Source organism: Mustelus asterias, chromosome 6 (genome assembly GCF_964213995.1).
Source record: "Mustelus asterias chromosome 6, sMusAst1.hap1.1, whole genome shotgun sequence".
In the NCBI taxonomy this organism is placed as follows: Eukaryota; Metazoa; Chordata; class Chondrichthyes; order Carcharhiniformes; family Triakidae; genus Mustelus; species Mustelus asterias.
The window spans coordinates 26,580,922-26,602,786 of NC_135806.1; positions in this window are offsets into that span (position 1 = coordinate 26,580,922).

The window sequence follows — 21,865 nt, forward strand, 5'->3', positions numbered from 1 at the left end:
CTTCCTTGATAGATTCAAGCATTTTCTCTGCTACAGAAGTTTAGCTAACTAGCCTATAGTTACCCGCTTTTTGTCTACCTCCTTTTTTTAAACTGGAGGTAGACAAGTGATTGTTCATTAGTAGCCCAGTCCATCATGCAAACCAGCTTCCCATCCACTGATTCCATCCACACTTTCCGTTGCATTGGTAAAGCAACCAGCATAATCAAGGACCCCACGCACACCAGACATGGTGTCTTCCACCGACTTCCATCAGGAAAAAGATGCAAAAGTCTGAGATCACGTACCAACTGACTCAAGAACAGCTTCTTCCCTATTGCCATCAGACTTTTGAGTGGACCTACCTTATATTAAGTTGATCTTTCTCTACATCCTAGCTATGACTGTAATACTACATTCTGCACACTCTCCTTTCCTTCTACCCTATGTACTCTATGAACGGTCTGCTTTGTCTGTATAGCGCACAAGAAACAATACCTTTCACTGTATCCCAATACATGTGACAATAATAAATCAAATCTACTGGGGGCCGCCAACATTTGCATAGCAAGGCTCTTTAACTGAAATTCAATAAATAACCAAATCATCTTTCTTTTAAAGTGATATTGACTGCTATTGGTCACCAGGGCACTAGAGTGATCTCCCCTACTTCCCTTCCAAACAGTTCCGTGGAAGTTTTAATATCCACCTGAGAAGGGAGATGGTGTGGCTATTTCACACCTCATTTAAAGAGTTTCACCTCTGACAGTGCAGCACTTTCACAATAATGCACTGTCAGTTGGATTTTGTGCTCATGTCTCTGGAACAGAACTGCAGCTGAGTTGACAGTGCTCTTACTGAGCCAAGACAAATGCTGCTTTGATGTGATTAATGTTATTACATTGATGGGGAGAAGGGGCAAGAACGGATGGGATGGAGTCAGTTCAACATTTACATTTAGAGAAAAAGTTTTGTAAGTTTCAGTGAAACTTGCTGTAGTCGCATGATCATTAGCACAGGCAAGTGGGCAATGAAGACTCATGTTAAGCTGATAATTCACAGGAATCTAATTCTCCTTCAGAATTAATGACCATGGCATGGTTTCTGGCACTCAGGAAATAGGTCAATGAAAAAGAGGTGAGTTTTAGATGCACCTTCTGGGCATTTATCAACTTCACACTGCTCAAACTCTTTCACACGACACAAGCAACATGACACTGGGAAGTTCTTAGGAACAAAGGGATCTTGGTGTGTTTGTCCATAGATCTCTGAAGATGGAAGGGCATGTTAGTGAGGTGGTGAACAAGGCATATGGGACATTTGCCTTTATCAATTGAGGCATAGGTTGCCAAAGCAGGGAAGTCATGTTGGAGTTGTATAGAACTTTGGTGAGGCCACAGCTAGAGTATTGTGTGTAGTTCTGGTCACCACATTATAGGAAGGATGTGATTGCACTGGAGAGGAGATTCACCAGGATGCTGCCTGGGATGGAACATTTAAGTTATGAAGAGAGGTTGAATAAGCTTGGGTTGTTTTCATCAGAGCAGGGAAGACTGAGAGGCGATCTGATTGAGGTGTACAAGATTATGAGGACATGGACAGAGTGGATAAGGAGCAGCTGTTCCCCTTAGTTGAAGGATCAGTCATGAGGGGACACAGGTTCAAAGTGAGGGGCAGGAGGTTTAAGGGAGATGTGAGGAAAAACATTTTTACCCAGAGGGTGGTGATGACCTAGATTGTGCTGCCTAGGAGGGTGGTGGAGGCAGGTTGCCTCACATCCTTTAAAAAGTACCTAGAGGAGCACTTGGCACATCATAACATTCAAGTGCTGGTAAATGGGATTAGGTGGGAGCTCAGGTGTTTCTTGTGTATCGGTGCAGACTCGATGGGCCGAGGGGCCTCTTCTGCACTGTATGACTGTAAGTCAGTTCCGACAGCTGTTTTGTTCGTTCTTTCTGTCAAACATTTAGCAGAGACTTGCCGTTACTGTGCAAGTTTTGGAGAACTTTGGAAGCTTTCAGGTATAAACTAGTAGATCGAGAATCACATTAGAAGACAATTACCACCCACAGCAGCAAAGACATGCTTGTGAAACTCATGAGAAGAAACAGTAAGATTCAGCAAGGAACCTTCAGACTCAGAACTGCACATGATGTTAAAACATATATTCTGTTATCCTCCTTCTAGACTCCCTCTGCTGGTATATGTGTATGGTATGCCTTAAGTGGACACAGTGCACAATAAAATTTTCAATACACTACACTGTGATGAGATCAGCAAGTGTGCAGGGGAGAGATGTCGAGGATAAATATAACAGCTTGCACAGGGAGAGGTTCATTTTCCTTGACCTTATGGGAGTGGAGTGCTTCTGCAGGCTAGATTTTCCAGTTCTTGTGATCCCCAATATCTGCTGCCTCCTAGAAGAAGACCCATTAACATACTGAACCTGGTGATCATACATTAGAATTGCTGTAAAAATTTACATTTCTGAGCCATTGCTTAGGAAGTCACTTTATGTGAGCTCCTAAGAGCATTCAGTTGGATTCCAGGCACTGTTCATCTCTAAGTTCTAGGGCATTTCCACCACCTTTGGTTTATGAAATTATTGCTTACATTCATTCATAAGCCACTGACTATCCTCAACTCTCAATCATATAATATCATCTTGATCAGCAAAATAACAGTGGTAATAGGACCAATCTCTTCAAACTGGATGGCTTTCAGAAAGAATAGCAAATTATGCTGTTATATATGAAACCAACTAGAGGTTATACTGTGTACCATCAGCAGAAGAAATCATTAATTCATAGCCACCACCACAAAATGTGTTAGGTTGTCACGCTTCTCATTTTGTGTAGAACTTTGACTACTAAAAACTGAACATAACGGTGGGTCTGACAACAAAAAGACTTGTTGAGGTTAAGTTTCTCAGTTACTTGTTATGTTAAATTGAAAAATTAAGGGATCAGATACACGAATAAGTGGAAGTTAATTGGCTATGTGACATCAGGTTAAATGGATTGGCCATGCTAAAATGCCCCTTAGTGTCCCAAAATGTCTAGGTTAGACGGATTAGCCATGATAGGGTTCCAGGGAAAGTAAGAGTTTTAACAACACCAGGTTAAAGTCCAACAGGTTTATTTGGGAGCAAATACCATTAGTTTTTGGAACGCTGCTCCTTTGTCAGATGGAGTGGAAATGTGCTCTCAAACAGGGCACAAAGACACAAAATCAAGTTACAGAATACTGATTAGAATGCGAATCCCTACAACCAACCAGATCTTAAAGATACAGACAATGTGGGTGGAGGGAGCATTAAGCACAGGTTAAAGAGATGTGTATTGTCTCATAGAAACCCATAGAAACCCTACAGTGCAGAAGGAGGCCATTCGGCCCATCGAGTCTGCACCGACCACAATCCCACCCAGGCCCTACCCCCACATATTTTACCCGCTAATCCCTCTAACCTACACATCCCAGGACTCTAAGGGGCAATTTTTTAACCTGGCCAATCAACCTAACCCGCACATCTTTGGACTGTGGGAGGAAACCGGAGCACCCGGAGGAAACCCACGCAGACACGAGGAGAATGTGCAAACTCCACACAGACAGTGACCCGAGCCGGGAATCGAACCCAGGACCCTGGAGCTGTGAAGCAGCAGTGCTAACCACTGTGCTACCGTGCCGCCCCTACCACTGTGCTACCGTGCCGCCGCTCCAGACAGGACAGCCCACAAGTCCAGGAGGCAAGCTGTGGGGGTTACTGATAATGTGACATAAATCCAACATTCCGGTTTAGGCCGTCCTCATGTGTGCGGAACTTGGCTATCAGTTTCTGCTCAGCGACTCTGCGCTGTCGTGTGTCATGAAGGCCTCCTTGGAGAACGCTTACCTGAAGATCAGAGGCTGAATGCCCCTGACTGCTGAAGTGCTCCCCCACAGGAAGAGAACAGTCTTGCCTGGTGATTGTCGAGCGGTGTTCATTCATCCGTTGTTCATTCATCCGCTCGACAATCACCAGGCAAGACTGTTCTCTTCCTGTGGGGGAGCACTTCAGCAGTCATGGGCATTCAGCCTCTGATCTTCAGGTAAGCGTTCTCCAAGGCGGCCTTCATGACACACGACAGCGCGGAATCGCTGAGCAGCAACTGATAGCCAAGTTCCGCACACATGAGGACGGCCTAAACCGGAATGTTGGATTTATGTCACATTATCAGTAACCCCCACAGCTTGCCTCCTGGACTTGCGGGCTGTCTTGTCTGGAGACAATACACATCTCTTTAACCTGTGCTTAATGCTCCCTCCACCCACATTGTCTGTATCTTTAAGATCTGGTTGGTTGTAGGGATTCGCATTCTAATCAGTATTCTGTAACTTGATTTTGTGTCTCTGTGCCCTGTTTGAGAGCACATTTCCACTCCATCTGACGAAGGAGCAGCGCTCCGAAAGCTAATGGTATTTGCTACCAAATAAACCTGTTGGACTTTAACCTGGTGTTGTTAAAACTCTTACTGTGTTCACCCCTGTCCAACGCCGGCATCTCCACATCATTACAGGGATAGGGCAGGGGAGAGGGCCTGGGTAAGATACTCTGTCAGAGAGTTGGTGTAGACTCAGTGGGCCAAATGGTCCCCTTCTACACTATAGGGATTCTATGATTCTATGATCAAAAAGCTCACTGTTGTCCAAGAGTCATGGTGGTTGTGGGTGAAAAGCACATGGTCTAAGCTCATGTCGCAGTGCAGTATTAAGGGAGTACCAGATGGCCATATGTCTTTTGGAAGACAGGTTAAACCAGAATATGCCCCTCTGTTTTGGCAGATGTGACTGTTCCAAGAAGAGTAGGATGACTTGGCCTACAATGGGCCTACAATGGGCGGCACGGTAGCACAGTGGTTAGCACTGCTGCTTCACAGCTCCAGGGACCTGGGTTCGATTCCCGGCTTGGGTCACTGTCTGTGTGGAGTTTGCACATTCTCCTCGTGTCTGCGTGGGTTTCCTCCGGGTGCTCCGGTTTCCTCCCACAGTCCAAAAATGTGCGGGTTAGGTTGATTGGCCATGCTAAAATTGCCTTTAGTGTCCTGGGATGCGTAGGTTAGAGGGATTCGTGGGTAAATATGTAGGGATATGGGGGTAGGGCCTGAGTGAGATTGTGGTCGGTGCAGACTCGATGGGCCGAATGGCCTCTTTCTGTGCTGTAGGGTTTCTAAGAGAACTCAATAGCAAACCAATCACCACCAGGAACAGATTAGCAGGGACCAAATCTTTTGGTTTCTGGATCATCAGATCAAAGCTGACTGGATGATGCATTCCGCCTCATCCCAGGCTTGATCTAATGTTTCATCTTAGCCAAAAGCTGAGATGGCTTTGAAAAATTGCATCAGATAAAGCCTCGGATTAACCTCATTGGCCACCCTGATCCTTTACCCTATCCTAGCTTAGGCAAACCACGATCGCAGGCGTCAACACACCCCAAGTGCAGTGGGCTAGCCTCATCCCCTGCCTGATCATGGTTTCACCCCTGTCAGGTTGAATAAATTTGCCATCATCCACTGGCAGATGTCAAGACTGGCAGCATAAGATAAAGTGAGGGAGATGCCATACCCATGACTTGTTCTCTCATTTTCCACTTCAAGTTGGTACCCTATATTTTCTTCAGTGGGAAGTTGGGGATGCCTGGTTTGCAGACCTTGGTAGGCTGGGGTATCATTGGTATTGTCATATAATAGACAAGGAGGAAATCCCCTTTTCAGGACCGATTATTTCCCCTTTTCTACACTCTAGATGTGATTGTAATACTACATTCTGCATCCTCTTCTTTCTTTCTCCCCTATGTACTCTATGAATGGTATGCTGCACATATCATTTGCAGCTATTGTCATCACATAATGTAGCAAAACTTTGTTCCACATACCAGTCTCCTTGTTATGGAGAAGGATGAGGAATGGTGATCAAAATGACTGATCAGGAGCCGGGAATAGATGAGGGAAATATAGATGTAATCACACAAGAAGGAAAATTGCGGACATGACTTTTGGTGTTAAATCTACTGGAACTAAACTGCATTCTGAATTGTCTTTGCAGCACGGTGAAACATCATTTCCTTGAAATAATCCACACTCGTTTAATATTTATATTTTAAATCTGCATAAGTGTCAGAGGCTTGTGGCAAGTAAGCACAGTCGTTTAATCAAAGAGCAAAGTCATGTGATGCGTGACAATGGATTCAATACCATAATTCATTTGCAGTCAAGCTTAAGCTGCAACTTGGCCTGGGAGTGTTCGCTCGTTTTAATGAATCATGCAGCCTTGGATTGGGAGTCCAAAGCTCTTCCACTGGGGCTGTCGGCAAGTCTTTCCGAGATTTATTTAAATTCTTATTTAATGGTGCTCATTCTCCTTATCTGCCACTTCTTTAAATTGCAGTGTACTCGGAGCAAGTCTGGTAACCCTGCAAAGCATCACCTTTAGAAGTGGGTAAATAAGAATGAGAATCTGTTTGCAGACTCTGCCTCAGTTCAATGACTCAGATAGATAGCTCCTACTTAACTCATAGCAAATGACCCATTTTTCCCTATTCACAGTTGTCCTGATAATAGCTAAATTACATCTCAATGCTCTCAGTAATAAGGGATTAGTGTCACATAGAAAGCAGTTTCAGGTCAGAAAGAAAATTGTAGTAATAGCTCTTATAACAAAACCATTATTAACTCTAATTGGGTTGCGTTAAAGCTGCGAATCTAATGCACCTAATTTTCTATGATGCTACCATACAGAAGTTAATCAAAATGGGGTGGATTTTCAGAATAGTGTTTTATAAATTCCTGTAAGTACTGGGGAAACTTTCCTTATATTGGTTTCATGAAAATAAGAATTATGGACTGGTACAATAATATACCAGCATTTGCTTGGCTCTCCACTATGAATCAGTAAGCTGTGATTTTAAGCACTACCGCAGAACTTGTATATGTAATTTAAATGGACAACACAGCACTGAAGAAGCCCTGTATTGTTCGAGGTGCCATCTTTGTTAAACTTGTTCAGTTAGACATAATAGATTTCATGTATCTCAGGAGTAGGGACGTTTCCCTGCTGAAGATACAAATGTCTGAGGTCACCTACCAACGGCTCAAGAACAGCTTTTTCCCTGCTGCCATCTGACTTTTGAATGGACCTACCTTATATTAAGCTGATCTTTCTTTACACTTTAGCTATGACTGTAATGCTACATTCTGCACCCTCTTCTTTATTTCTCACCTATGTACTCTATGAACGGTATGCTTTGTCTGTATAGTGAGCAAGAAACAATACTTTTCGCTGTATATCAATACATGTGACAATAATGAATCAAACCAAATCAAATCAAAAAATTAAAGTCCTGATGTGCTCAATAGTGATTATTCTTCAGATAATACAACTAAAAAATTCTTACTCATCATTTATCTCATTCGCTGTCTGTAGGATTTTCTTCTGTGCAAATGTGGCTCTTAAGTTTGCCTTAAAAAAAAGCAAATACATTTCCAAGAAGATAGTTCAAGGCTTCTGAAGTGCTTTGAGATATCCTGAGGGTGTGAAGGGTCCTCGAAAAATGCGAAGGGCTGATTTCCAATTGGGCATTCCTGGTGAGGAATGAGATTCGCAGACAGTGACTTGGGAATCCAAAAGGCTCATGTGTCTTCTCTCTGATCCATGGAGAATCATGGCCAGGGAGCCTGAGATATCCTGACCAGTGTTCCTTGTGACCTCCGTCCTTGCTAAAAGTGCTTGATGTCAAAGTCAATCGTTCTCTATTGGAATTACTATTGTAGCGACAAAACTTCCATGTCTGACATAGGCATTGGTGCAACATTAACACAACTATACAAAAATGGGACTTCTATTGCTGCCATTACATAACGAAGTTGGTCTAGTTTTTATTCAACCTTCTAATATTGCCCTCTTTTTAGGCAACATGATAAAATCTACATTTCATTTTGATGTGAGAAAACTGGAGCAGAAGGCATGCATGTCACTAATAAGACCACAAAATGTAGGGGCAGAATTAGGCCATTCAGTCCATCGAGTCTGCGCCACCATTCAATCATGGTTGATATGTTTTTCAACCCCATTCTCTCACTTTTCCCTGTAACCTTTGATTCCCTTATCAATCAAGAACCTATCTATCTCTGTCTTAAATACACTCAATGACTTGGCCTTCACAGTCTTCTGTGGCAATGAATTCCATAGATTCACCACATGCTGGCTGGAGAAGTTCCTCCTCATCTCGATTCTAAAGGATCGTCCCTTTACTTTGAGGCTGTGCCCTTGAATCCTAGCCTCTCCTAAGATATTAGATATAAGAAATTCACACTCATTGAATTCCTTAATATCTTTCTTAAATGAAGAAAATAAAGTCGATGGCTTGCTCAGAAATTAGAGTTCAGCAAGTTAGAAGTTAGAGTTCAGCAGGGGGGTGGGTACCTGAATTGTAGCTCTGGTGTACAGGAGGTTGAGAGTAGTGAGGTCATGGATGAGGTTTCAGGGTCGCATGAGTGTACTGGCAGGCAGGAAGGTGGTTCGAAGTGTGTATACTTCAATGCCAGCAGCATCCAGAATAAGGTGGGTGAGCTTGCAGCATGGGTTTTCGATGTTGTGGCCATCTCGGAGACATGGATAGAGTAGGGACAGGAATGGCTGTTGCAGGTTCATGGGTTTAGATGTTTCAGTAAGTGTAGGGAAGGTGGTAAAAGAGGGGGAGGTGTGGCATTGTTAGTCAAGGACAATATTACGGTGGCAGAAAGGACATTTGATGACGACTCGTCTACTGAGGTAGTTTGGGCTGAGGTTAGAAACAGGAAAGGAGAGGTCACCCTGTTGGGAGTTTTTTATAGACCTCCGAAAAGTTCCAGAGATGTAGAGGAAAAGATTGCAAAGATGATTCTGGATAGGAGCGAAAGTAACAGGGTAGTTGTTATGGGGGACTTTAACTTTACAAATATTGACTGGAAAAGCTATAGTTCTAGTACTTTAGAAGGGTCGGTTTTTGTCCAATGTGTGCAGGAAGGCTTCCTGACACAGTATGTAGATAGACCAACAAGAGGCGAGGCCACATTGGATTTTGGAGGCCACATTGGGAGGTAGGTGGGCACTTTGGTGACAGTGATCACAATTCGATTACATTTACTTTAGCAATGGAAAAGGATAGGTATATACCAAAGGGCAAGAGTTATAGCTGGGGGAAAGGAAATTATGATGCGATTAGGCGAGATTTAGGTGGCATAGGTTGGGGAAGGAAACTGCAGAGGATGGGCACAATTGTAATGTGGAGCTTGTTCAAGGAACAGCTACTACGCGTCCTCGATAAATATGTACCTGTCAGGCAGGGAGGAAGCAGTCGTGTGAGGCAACCGTGGTTTACTAAGGAGGTTGAATCTCTTGTGAAGAGGAAGAAGGAGACTTATGTTCAGATGAGACATGAAGGCTCAGTTAGGGCGCTTGAGAGTTACAAGTTAGCCAGGAAGGACCTAAAGAAAGAGTTAAGAAGGGCCAGGAGGGGACATGAGAAGTCTTTGGCAGGTAGGATCAAGGAAAACCCTAAAGCTTTCTATAGGTATGTCAGGAGTAAAAGAATGACTAGGGTAAGATTAGGGCCAGTCAAGGACAGTAATGAGAAGTTGTGCGTGGAGTCTGAAGAGATAAGAGAGGCACTAAATGAATATTTTTCATCGGTATTCACACAGCAGAGGGACAGTGTTGTCGAGGGGAGTACTGAGATGCAGGCTGTTGGACTGGACAGGATTGAGGTTCATAAGGAGGAGGTGTTAGCAATTCTGGAAAGGGTAAAAATAGATAGGTCCCCTGGGCTGGATGGGATTTATCCTAGGATTCTCTGGGAGGCTAGAGAGGAGATTGCAGAGAAATCATAGAAATCATAGAAACCCTACAGTACAGAAAGAGGCCATTCGGCCCATCAAGTCTGCACCGACCACAATCCCACCCAGACCCTACTCCCATAGCCCTACATATTTTACCCACTAATCTCTCTAACCTACGCATCTCAGGACACTAAGGGCAATTTTAACATGGCCAATCAACCTAACCCGCACATCTTTGGACTGTGGGAGGAAACCGGAGCACCCGGAGGAAACCCACGCAGACACGAGGAGAATGTGCAAACTCCACACAGACAGTGACCCAAGCCGGGAATCGAACCCAGGTCCCTGGAGCTGTGAAGCAGCAGTGCTAACCACTGTGCTACCGTGCCGCCAGGATCAGAATGACTAGGCTACTTTATGTAGATAGACCAACAAGAGGCGAGGCCACATTGGATTTGGCACTGGGTAATGGACCAGGCCAGGTGTTAGATTTGGAGATAGGTGAGCACTTTGGTGACAGTGACCACAATTCGATTACGTTTACTTTAGCGATGGAAAGGGATAGGTATATACCAAAGGGCAAGAGTTATAGCTGGGGGAAAGGAAATTATGATGCGATTAGGCGAGATTTAGGTGGCATAGGTTGGGGAAGGAAACTGCAGAGGATGGGCACAATTGTAATGTGGAGCTTGTTCAAGGAACAGCTACTACGCTATTTACTGTTGATGGGAAATGTTCATCCTGGAATTCAGTTACTAGTGGTGTACTGCAAGGATAGGTCGTGCCTCACAAACCTTATTGAGTTCTTTGAGAAGGTGACCAAAGAGGTGGATGAGGGTAAAGCAGTTGATGTGGTGTATATGGATTTCAGCAAAGCGTTTGATAAGGTTCCCCATGGTAAGCTTTTGCAGAAAATACGGACACATGGGATTGAGGGTGATTTAGTGGTTTAGATCAGGAATTGGCTAGCTGTAAGAAAACAGAGGGTGCTGGTTGATGGGAAATGTTCATCCTGGAGTTCAGTTACTAGTAGTGTACCGCAAGGATCTGTTTTGGGGCCACTGCTGTTTGTCATTTTTATTAATGACCTGGATGAGGGCATTGAAGGATGGATTAGTAAATTTGCGGATGACACTAAAGTCGGTGGAGTTGTAGACAGTGCGGACAGAAGTGGCAGGTTACAGAGGGACATAGATAAGCTGCAGTGCTGGGCTGAGAGGTGACAAATGGTGTTTAATGCGGATACCTGTGAGGTGATTCACTTTGGAAGGAGTAACAGGAATACAGAGTACTGGGCTAATGGTAAGATACTTGGTAGTGTGGATGAACAGAGGGATCTGGGTGTCCATGTGCATAGATCCCTGAAAGTTGGCACCCAGATTGATAGGGTTGTTAAGAAGGCGTACGGTGTGTTAGCTTTTATTGGTAGAGGGATTGAGTTTCGGAGCCAGGAGGTCATGCTGCAACTGCACAAAACTCTGGTGCAGCTGCACTTGGAGTATTGCGTACAGTTCTGGTCGCCGCATTATAGGAAAGATGTGGAAGTGTTGGAAAGGGTGCAGAGGAGATTTACCAGGATGTTGCCTGGTATGGTGGGAAAATCATATGAGGAAAGGCTGAGGGACTTGAGGTTGTTTTCGATAGAAGAAGGTTAAGAGGAGACTTAATAGAGGCATACAAGATGATCAGAGGATTAGATAGGGTGGATAGTGAGAGCCTTTTCCCTCGGATGGTGATGGCTAACACGAGGGGACATAGCTTTAAATTGAGGGGTGATAGATATAGGACAGATGTTAGAGGTAGGTTCTTTACTCAGAGAGTAGTAAGGGCGTGGAATGCCCTGCCTGCAGCAGTAGTGGACTCGTCAACATTAAGAGCATTCAAATGGTTATTGGATAAACATATGGACGATATTGAAATAGTGTAGGTTAGAGGGGCTTTAGATTGGTTTCACTGGTCGGCGCAACATCGAGGGCCGAAGGGCCTGTACTGCGCTGTAATGTTCTATGTTCTATTTAGCCTTCAAGAGATTCTGGCCTAGATATTCAATGCCATTTACAATCACAAATTGGCCACCTATAAGCATCTAAGATTAGCAGGCAATATTCACCTGTATCTTACTGCTTGCCATTAGTAGAAGCAGCAAAAGAGATTCCAGACCTCGCTGTGCCAAAACCAGTTCCTTTCAGATGCAAATAGAGGCCCTACAGTCGGTCTGTACCAGCAGTGTTTCAGGACCTATTTACACAACTGGACTGGCCTGAACACTGCTGGTACAGACCGACTGCAGTCAGGAAAACAGGTTTCATATGCAGCTTCACCAACACGGGGCAGAACTTTCCACGCCGGTTCTGGGAGCGATAGGGCTTAAACACGCTGGTGAAACCGGCTGCAAAGCGATTGAGTGCCATTTTGAAAGGGTGCTCAAATCTCACAGTGCACTGGGACACCCCCTTCCTTCCCCCATCATACATCAGCAACACTCCACATTGACAACCCCCCCACCCCCCCCATTCTGACACGGATCGCCAGTATTGAGGCCCTCCCAATGGGTCCACCTGCATGGCCCCTGACATGCCCCCCCCCACCCCCCCCACCCCCATTCATGACCCCCGACATGCCCCCACTTTCATGCCCCAGCTCTTCACAACCCCCCCATCATAGCCCTGTACTCAGGCCCCACCTCTCTCAGGCCCCAACCTCTTTGCAGTGCCCCTGGAATAATGGTGTGCCAGGTGGCCATTGCTCAGTGTGACAGGTGGACACTGCCAGTGTGCTGCAGGCACTGCACCGCCATGACTCCAACCATCCAAGGACTTCAACGACCTCCAAGCCCTCAGCATGGCCAACTTGCCTGGTTTCCGCTATATCTTACAATGACTGCTGCTGTCTGCCGCCAAAGAGGTGACCTTTGTAAGATATACCTGAATGTGGAAGCAGGAGTGGTCCTCTCAGCAACCCTGTGATGCCCCTGCAGCACTCCCCACCCTCACTGCCATTCTCCCCATTGCCCCTCCTTCCTGATTGCTCTCAAGTAGATCCTTGGAAACAATGTGATGACAAAATCGCTATCCTCATTGCTGATGACAAAACTGCTAAACTGTTTTGACTATTAGAAAACTTGGGAGTCTGGCCAGTTGAGCAGCAAATGATTTTTAGCATAGATAAATGTGACATGATGGACACTGGTATGAAAAACACAAACCATCACATACATTCAAAAATAAGAAACTGGGTGTGGTTAAAGAGAAAAAGGAATAGGAACACAGACAGATAAATCATGAAAAGCATCATTGCAGGTCAACAAAGCAATTACAAATGTTAAACACTGGGATTTATTTTGAGGGATTGAGAATTCAAAGAAGTGAAATTGTGTTAAACTTGTATAGGGACTAGTTCCGTGCACATTTCTGGTCTCAATTATAAAACTGACTTAAAGACGCTGGAGAAAATGCAAAACAAGCATTTACCAGAACTGAGAGATTACAGCTAACAGCATAGGCTGAACTGCTTATCGGGTTTTTTTGTTCGAAAGAACAATTAGTGATCTTTAACATTATGAATGAGTTGAGGGTAGATGTGAAGGGAATGTTTTCAATTTGCAGATATTCAAACTTGCAGTTGTGCGCACGAGAACCCGTGTGTACAACTGCAAGTTTGGATATCTGCAAATTGAAATTGAGTGTTACCATGGCGAACATGAGTGAGTGCACCATTTGTGCCCTCAAGGAGTGATTCTGCTGCCTGAGCCAATCAGAATCTGCAGAATGGATAGCATGTGGCACAAATTAATGGAGGAATGGCCCTTGCCACCATCAATGAGATGGGAAGGTGAGGAGAAGGAACATGATGAAGAGGAGGGAGTGGTGGAGGAGGAAATGTAAGAGGAAATGGAAGAAAGGGGCAGAAAGATACAAGACAGACAGTCTGGTTCCACATGGTCAAACAGTCGTAACTTCAACCACAGCTCCCCCTGCATCACCCATCTCTTCTCCATCACAGACCATCATTTTGTCATTCTACTAACAGACTTTATTGGTTCCTCCCTCAGTTCATCACAAAAATATAAACCATTCCTCAGGTGCTGAGGGGATCAATGGTGAGGGCCTGTGCATTCCTAATCCTCCTCTCTTCCTACTTCTCCCTCATCTCGCTGTTCTGACTTGCAATCTGCAGAGTTTAAGTAGTATTTCTTACTGTCACCTTTATTCTCATCACAATCAATCCTTGTCCGATTTTTGTGTTCAGGTGCTCAAGAATGGGAGCCTTCCTTGCCAGAGGAGAAAAAGGGAGAAATAGTGAAGATGAAGGGACACTATCTCTCAATCTTATATTTGAAACCTCCAGCTCAGAGAATGACACTGCGCTTGGAGCATGAAGAGGTGTCAGATAAGGACGCCGATGATCCAGACTAGCTGGTTGAGGCTGTGCATAACTAAATGCTTGGTGCACTGAAAAGCTCGCTTAGAAAGTCAAATTCAATACCTCAGTCAATACCTCACAGCGCCTGATACCCGGGTTCAATTCCAGCCTTGGGTGACTATCTGTGTGGAGTTTGCATGTTCTCCCTATGTCCGCGTGGGTTTTCTCCGGGTGCTCTGGTTTCCTTCCGTAGTCTAAAGATGTGCGAATTAGGTGGCTTGGCCATGCTAAATTGCCCCTTAGTGTACAGTACTGTATCCACTGCACTGAGTCATTTCCTGATATCACATCGAGTGAACAGAATTGATTGAAATCTGACATCTGTGGTGCTGGGAAGAAATAGGAATTGGTCATCAACTCAGCACTTCTGGCTGAAGATGGTCTCTTCGGTTGGTCACAACAAAGGTTCAAGTTTCTTTTTCACAAAGATAAAGGGGCGGCACAATGGTTAGCACTGCTACCTCACAGCGCCAGGGACCCGGGTTGGATTCCTAGCTTGGGTCACTGTCGGTGTGGAGTTTGCACGTTCTCCCCGTGTCTGCGTGGGTTTCCTCCGGGTGCTCTGGTTCCCTCTCACTGTCCAAAGATGTGCTGGTTAGTTGGATAGGCCATGCTAAATTGGCCCTTAGTGTCAGGGAGATTAGCAAGGGTAAATATGTGGGGTTATGGGGATAGGGTCTGCGTGGGATTGTGGTCGGTGCAGACTCGATGGGGTGAATGGTCTCCTTCTTCAGTGTATTTCCTAATCTAATCAGTGAGCGATAAGGGGCTAATCAAATAAAGTTTTCTTGAGTGAAAGGAAGGACAATTTATTAACCACTAAACCAGAGTAAAAATAATATAAATGCAGTCACACGCATGCATGCACTTACATACACCCATGCGCACACACCTATGCACATACACACACACATGCGTGCAGGCACACACATATAGTATCCGAAATAAGGGGAGTTACAGTACAATGAGAAATGTTAAAAGAATATGCAGTTAAGTATCCATTGATTGTTCTTGAAGTATAGATATTTAAATGTTGCAGTCAATTTAGATTAGCTAGTTTTATGGATTCAGTAGAAGATGATGCAGTTATTACAAGACCTCGGATCGCTGGTAGGTTGCTACTAAAGATCCTTACTGGGTGATACACTTTTCCAAAAGAGAGAGGGGGGCAGAGTGAGCTTTAGCCTGTTTCGTATGCTGAAGTATTTCTTGCAATTTTCTCTGAGTGTCTGCAACCTGACCTGTTACACTTCGTGTATTTTCAAGGAGTTTGGCGGGCGGTGGGATGTGGGTGGGTGTGGGGGAGGGGGGATCGGTCTGTATAAGGCAACTATTGTTTCAATATGCAGCACTTTGCATTTTAATAACTCTTCCTTAGACAGTTTCAATGGATCTCTGAATGATAGAGAATGTCTTTCTCTTCAAACTCCCCTGAGGGTGCCTTGTTTGTTTTCTTCACCTGACAATGTGGCCTTTCGTTTTTAAATAATTTGCTCTGTTGCATTTCAAATTGCAAAATTTCCAGTTCCTTGAAAGTTTAAATAATATTTTCAAAAATAAATTGGGCTAGTCTTGTGATAAATTTAACTCCATTGTTTTCTTCCTTTCAGCCAATTTCTTATCCATACACAATTTTTACACCGAATCCCATGAATTTGAGAATAGGCTTTCAAGTGGAACTTTATGAAATAACTTTTGGGGGCGGCACAGTGGTTAGCACTGCTGCCTCTCAGCGCCAGGGACCTAGGTTCAATTCCTGGCTTGGGTCAGTGTCTGTGTGGAGTCTTCATGTCCTCCCTGTGTCTACGTGGGTTTCCTCCGGGTGCTCTGGTTTCCTCTCTCAGTCCAAAAGACGTGCTGGTTAGATGCATTCGCCATGCTAAATTCTCCCTCAGTGACCCGAACAGGTGCCAGAGTGTGGCGACTAGGGGATTTTCACAGTAACTTTATTGCAGTGTTAATGTAATGTGACACTAATAAATAAATTTAAGGACTGGAAGTTGAACTGAATCACATGGTCATCTTGGGTTGTCACTTCTTGAAGTAGTGAAGGAGATTAATCAGACAGAAACCTCCCTACCTAAAGTTGTGTTGAGGTTGCTGTGGTACAAATAAGCCTCAGCGTAATAAATTTAATTATTTCACATTAAATTGAATGACAGTAGCTTATTTTGTCTGTTTTATCACCTTTTTTGATGGTGGGTGCTACATTAGTTTGTTTAAAGTCTGTCATTGCCTCCGCAGTGTCCGTTGACTTTTATAATGATTGCCGATGCCTTGCTAATGTCCTTGCTCATCTCTCTTGGCAGTCTTGGATAAATGCAATCTAACCTTGTGGGTTCATTTGTTTTAAACTTTCAGGGAAGGCTTGTGGTCCCAGCCCAATTGTTTATCTCCCTCTTCTTTCTCACTTTCTGTTCGTGTCCCAGCCATGGTTATTAGTCTATAGAGTATATATTTCATTTTGTGTCAATCCTGCTCCCTGGACTGCATTTCATTCCCATTATAGTTTCTGCCTTTGCTTACATTCATAATTTATGGGTAAATAGTGTCCTGCTCTGGTAGGTTTTCTTTCTGGGAGTCTAATGTTTATATAACCCAAGCATTGTGCACAGCCTCCAGCCAATCTCCTGTGGTGATTTTCCTTTCTATTTTCTGCCTCTCTTGGTTTGAAAGGATGCCCAATGAGACTTTCCTTTCAGACTCTTCATAAATCATGCCACCTTTACCTTTTCAAGGATTCATGTTGCAGTAACTGTTGGAGACCAGGCCTTTCAGTGTTTGGGAGGTTTTTTTTTGCTTCCTCCCCCCCCCCCCCCATCGCGAGTCCTTGGAAAGGGCACAAACATTTTAATGTCAGAAGTGCTGGTATTATCATTGTGTTACATGTAATTCTTGTTGTGTTTGAGGAATGCAGGACACACTGGACCTCAGATCGTGTCTGTTTTTTTTGTCTTCAGATGGATGTTTTAATAAGAATGCTTATTATCTTTAGGCAGACAGCCAGTGGCATTATTAAGAAATACATTTCTGTGGGAAAGCTGCCACAGCTCTTTTAATCTCTGTACACCATGCCCCCATCCCATAATTTACATTGATAATTTTAATCTATCGATTCACACATGCTTTTGAACAACCCCTCCATATAATGCAATTTGAAGCAACCTATTTGAACATTGATAGCTTCTTAGTTCAGAATCGACAACAGTGGAGTGAATTAATTCAGCCACTCATTGCTGCTCAGTTGACGATCTGGAAATTTGGGAGTTCGGGGTGATTAGAGACTGAAGGGGATTTATTTATGGTGGGAAGGAGTATGACTGAGGTAGTGAGTACTCCTCATCTAATCTGTACCTCGGAAGAAGATGCTGCCCGAATCATAGTGAAAGAGAAGGCAAATCAGTGGAAGCAGTAAGTGGGTTAAAATTAATAAAGAAGTGGTGATATATGAGCTGACTGCATTTACAGTTGATAAGTCACCAGGATCTGATGAGATGCATCGAAGAATACCGAAGAAAACAAGGTGGAAATTATGAAGGAACAAGCTACAATTTTCCAAACTTTCTTTGATTCAGGGAATAGAGGAATGCAAATGAGATCCTTGTTTAACAGAGCAAGGATAATCAATCAGTTTAACAGGTTAGAAACCGGATCTTTCAGTTGTTGGAGATTTTGGGCAGAATTTTTCCAATAAATGACGAAGAGTACGATTTATTTAAAAAAGATTCTAAGTGCTAAATGAGTGAGAAAGTGGGAGAGTTTCAGATCTGATTTTTGGGTGAGTTTGAAAATGCAATGTTATGGCACGGAGTGCAAAAACGGTCCCAGGATGTGATTCTCACCAGCAATGGGGGTGAGGGGGGGAGGGAGGGAGCCTGAGCTCACAGGGGAGAGAAAATAATGATGTGGAAATGCCGGCGTTGGACTGGGGTAAACACAGTAAGGAGTCTCACAACACCAGGTTAAAGTCCAACAGGTTTATTTGGTAGCAAACGCCACTCGCATTCGGGGCGCTGCTCCTTCGTCAGATGGAGGGAGATTTCCACTCCATCTGACGAAGGGGCAGCGCTCCGAAAGCTAGTGGCGTTTGCTACCAAATAAACCTGTTGGACTTTAACCTGGTGTTGTTAGACTCCTTACTGAGAGGCAATAAACCAGGCATGTTTCTCATTTTTTTGCCTCCTGTCTGATCTTACCACCTTGCCTTGCCGAAAGTCAGATGGGATGAGTTTGTAGGTTCATGCCCATAATGGCGAGAAAACCGGAGCGATCCAAGTAGGTCTGTCCAGTGCGGACTGGACCACAATCGTCCCTCACTTAGTCACTTTTGCAAGAGCAGTGAGTTGCATGCTGGTTCTGGCAGGGGCGCGGCCTAAACACGTTGATAAGCCCAGCTGCAAAGTCCATTTTGAAAGTTTTTAAAGTTTTGAAATTGTGCCCCGATCTCACAGAGCACAGGAAGACTTCCTCCCTCCACACCATAAATATCAGGACACCACGCCTACCACCAGCAGCACCATAGTTGTCCACCCCCTCCCTGACACGGATCGCTGGCACTGGGGGATTGAGTCAATGGGTCCCCCTTCATGATCCTCGACATGCCTTCCCTTCATGGCCCACCAGTTTACAATTCTCCGCTCAAAGCCATCCCAACACAGTCCCCACTCAGGCCTTACCTCCATTCAGGCTCTGCCATGCCAGGAGGGCACTGCCAGATGGGCACTGCCCAGCCATGTCTCCAAACACCCAGGTATTGGATGGCCTCCAAGTCCCCCAGCGTGGCCATCGTGCCTGGTGTCTGCTAGTGGAGACCAGTAGTGATTCTCATCAGGCTCGCATCGCGCCCAAAGGATCTGGGAGCTGGGAGAATGTGGCTACTACTTCAAATATGCTAATTGGCCTTTCTGGGCGAGATCTGGTTTGTACCAGTAGCAAAGGGCCAGAATGATTGCAAACTGTTTGGCGCTGGGCATAAAACCCATTTTTAGGCCCGCACCCAATTTTCTGCATAAGTTGCCCTTTCAGAGAGTTGGTGCATATTCAATGGGCCGAATGGCCTCCTCCTGCAATTTGGCGATTTTATGGATCACTCTTGTCCTTCTAGGTGGCAGAAATCACGGGGGTGGAAGGTGCTGTCGAAGGAGCCTTAGGGAGTTGTTGCAGTGCATCTTATAGATGGTACACACAGCTGTTAGTGTGCATCAGTGGCAGAGGAAGTGAATGTTGAAGCTGATGGTTGGGGTGCCAGGCAAGTGGAGAGTATTCCACTGCACTCCTGGCTCGATCCTTTCTGCAAACATGGCTGATGACCCACCTTGAACCCTGAGAATACCTAATATTCCACTCAGAAGCAAACCCATGAACTTCACAAATAATAGGAAAAAGTATTGCATTAATTGCCTGAATTTACAACCCAATTGATGAGATTATAAAATCGCATCACTCGTGCAATAGGTCCTTTATCCCATGCACATCTGTACAACATACTCTACTCCAGCAGCAATTAGCAATTAACATACTGCAAATTAGCTCTGCAAAGATGGGCTATTTACCAACTAATTTATGCTGTTAGTTTTAAGGATACATTTAACAAGAACAGGGTTTTTGTAGTATCATTCATTTTGTTCATTCTTACATTTTGGAAAATATTCACATTATTAATTCTACCCTTGAACAAAGACAACCACAGATTACTAAAATCTTTCTTTGATTACTCAACAACAATAAACAAGAGCTTGAAGAAATGTTCACAACTTCTGAAGGACTCAGAACAGAGAACTGACCAGACTGTTCTGTTCAGTGCCGGGGTATCTAAGTGATTCTTCCTTCTCTTCATGTTGTCTCAGTCTGCAGTTTGTTTTCATTCCGTGCTTTTGAGGTTTAGTCTTCCTGCTTTTGACTAGTATAAAAGGGCCACCCTCTGTCATTTGTTTGTTGCACTGTCTAAAGTTGTGACCTTTTCCTGACAAAAGTCTGTGATTTGTGGTTAATTTACAGGCTGTGTTCTTCACAATAGCCACAGGATCAAAAGTTCATGACATTTAAATGGCCCAAAACAATCTGTACCTTACAATGAGTAAATGTGAATTGAACACACAGGGACATAAATTGGATAACCCCTGAAAAGGATGTGGGGATTGCAATGTGTTTGATATAATGCAGGTAACAAGCAACTTGGAGCTGTCGGTTCATTATAATGATTGCTGAGTACCAGCCAATGCTAACCACACTCTTCATTGTCTCCACATGTCAGCAGGGGTCCCAATTTCATTGCTTGCTGGAACTATTTAAAACTGTTTGCACTGTTTAAAGCAAAAATGCATTGTGGTTGCAATGAAGGAATGGAGATATATTTCCAAGTCAGATTGGTGAGTGGCTTGGAGGGGAACTTGCAGGTGGACCATAAGAAATAGGAACAGGAGTAGGCTGTTCGGCCCCTTGAGCCTGCTCCCCCATTCAATAGGATCATGGCTGATCCAACATTCCTCACATTCCCTTTCCTGTCCTTTCCCCATAACCCTTGATTCCCTTCCTGATCAAAAATCTATCGCAGCCTTCAATCTACTCAAGAATTCTGCCCCACAGCTCTCTGTGGCAAGGAATTCCGAAGACTCACAACCTCAGAGAGGAAATTCCTCCTCATCTCAGTCTTAATTGGCACCCCTTTATTCTGAGACTATGCCCTCTACTCCTAGACTCTCACAAGAAAGGAGACATTCTCTCAGCATTTACCCTGTCAAACCCCTTACAGATCCTCTACATTTCAATTAGATCACCTCTCATTCTTCTAAATTCCAATGAGTAGAGTCCCAACCTGTTTTACTTTTCCTCATAAAATAATCCCTCCGTACTGGGGATCATCCTAGTGAATCTTATCTGAACTGCCTCCAATGAAATAATATCTTTCCTTAAATAAGGGGACCAAAATTGCTCACAGCACTCCACATGTGGTCTCGCCATTACCTTGTACAGTTGCAGTAAAGACTTCCCAACTCTTATAACCTCCCCTTGAAATAAGGGCCAACATTCCACTAGCCTTCCTGATTACCTGTTTATATCCCTCTCGTAACTTGCCTTTCCACCTATTTTAGTGTCATCTGCAAATTTGACTCCAGTACATTCGCTTCCTTCTTCCAGGTCATTGATATCTATTATAAACAGCTGCTGTCCCAGCACTGATCCCTGTGGTTACTGGTCACTAACCTGAAAAAGAACTCCTTATCCCCACTTGCTGTTTCCTGCCCATTAGTCAATTCTCTAGCCAACATACTACCTCCAAAACCATGGGCTCTTATCTTATGACTTAACCTTTTGTGAGGTACCTTGTTGAACGCCTTCTGGAAGTCCAAATACAACACATCTACTGGTTCCCCTCTATCAACTCTGGTTGAGACTTCCTTGAAAAACTCTAATAAATTAGTCAGACACAACTTCCCTTCCATGGAGCCATGCTGGCTCTGCTTGATTAGATTATGATTTTCCAAATGTGCTGCTTTACTTTATAATTGATTCCAACAATTTTCCAACAATAGATGTTGGGCTAATCGGCCTATCATTACCTGCTTTTTGCCTCCCTCCCTTTTTGAATAGGGATGTCATGTTGGCAGCTT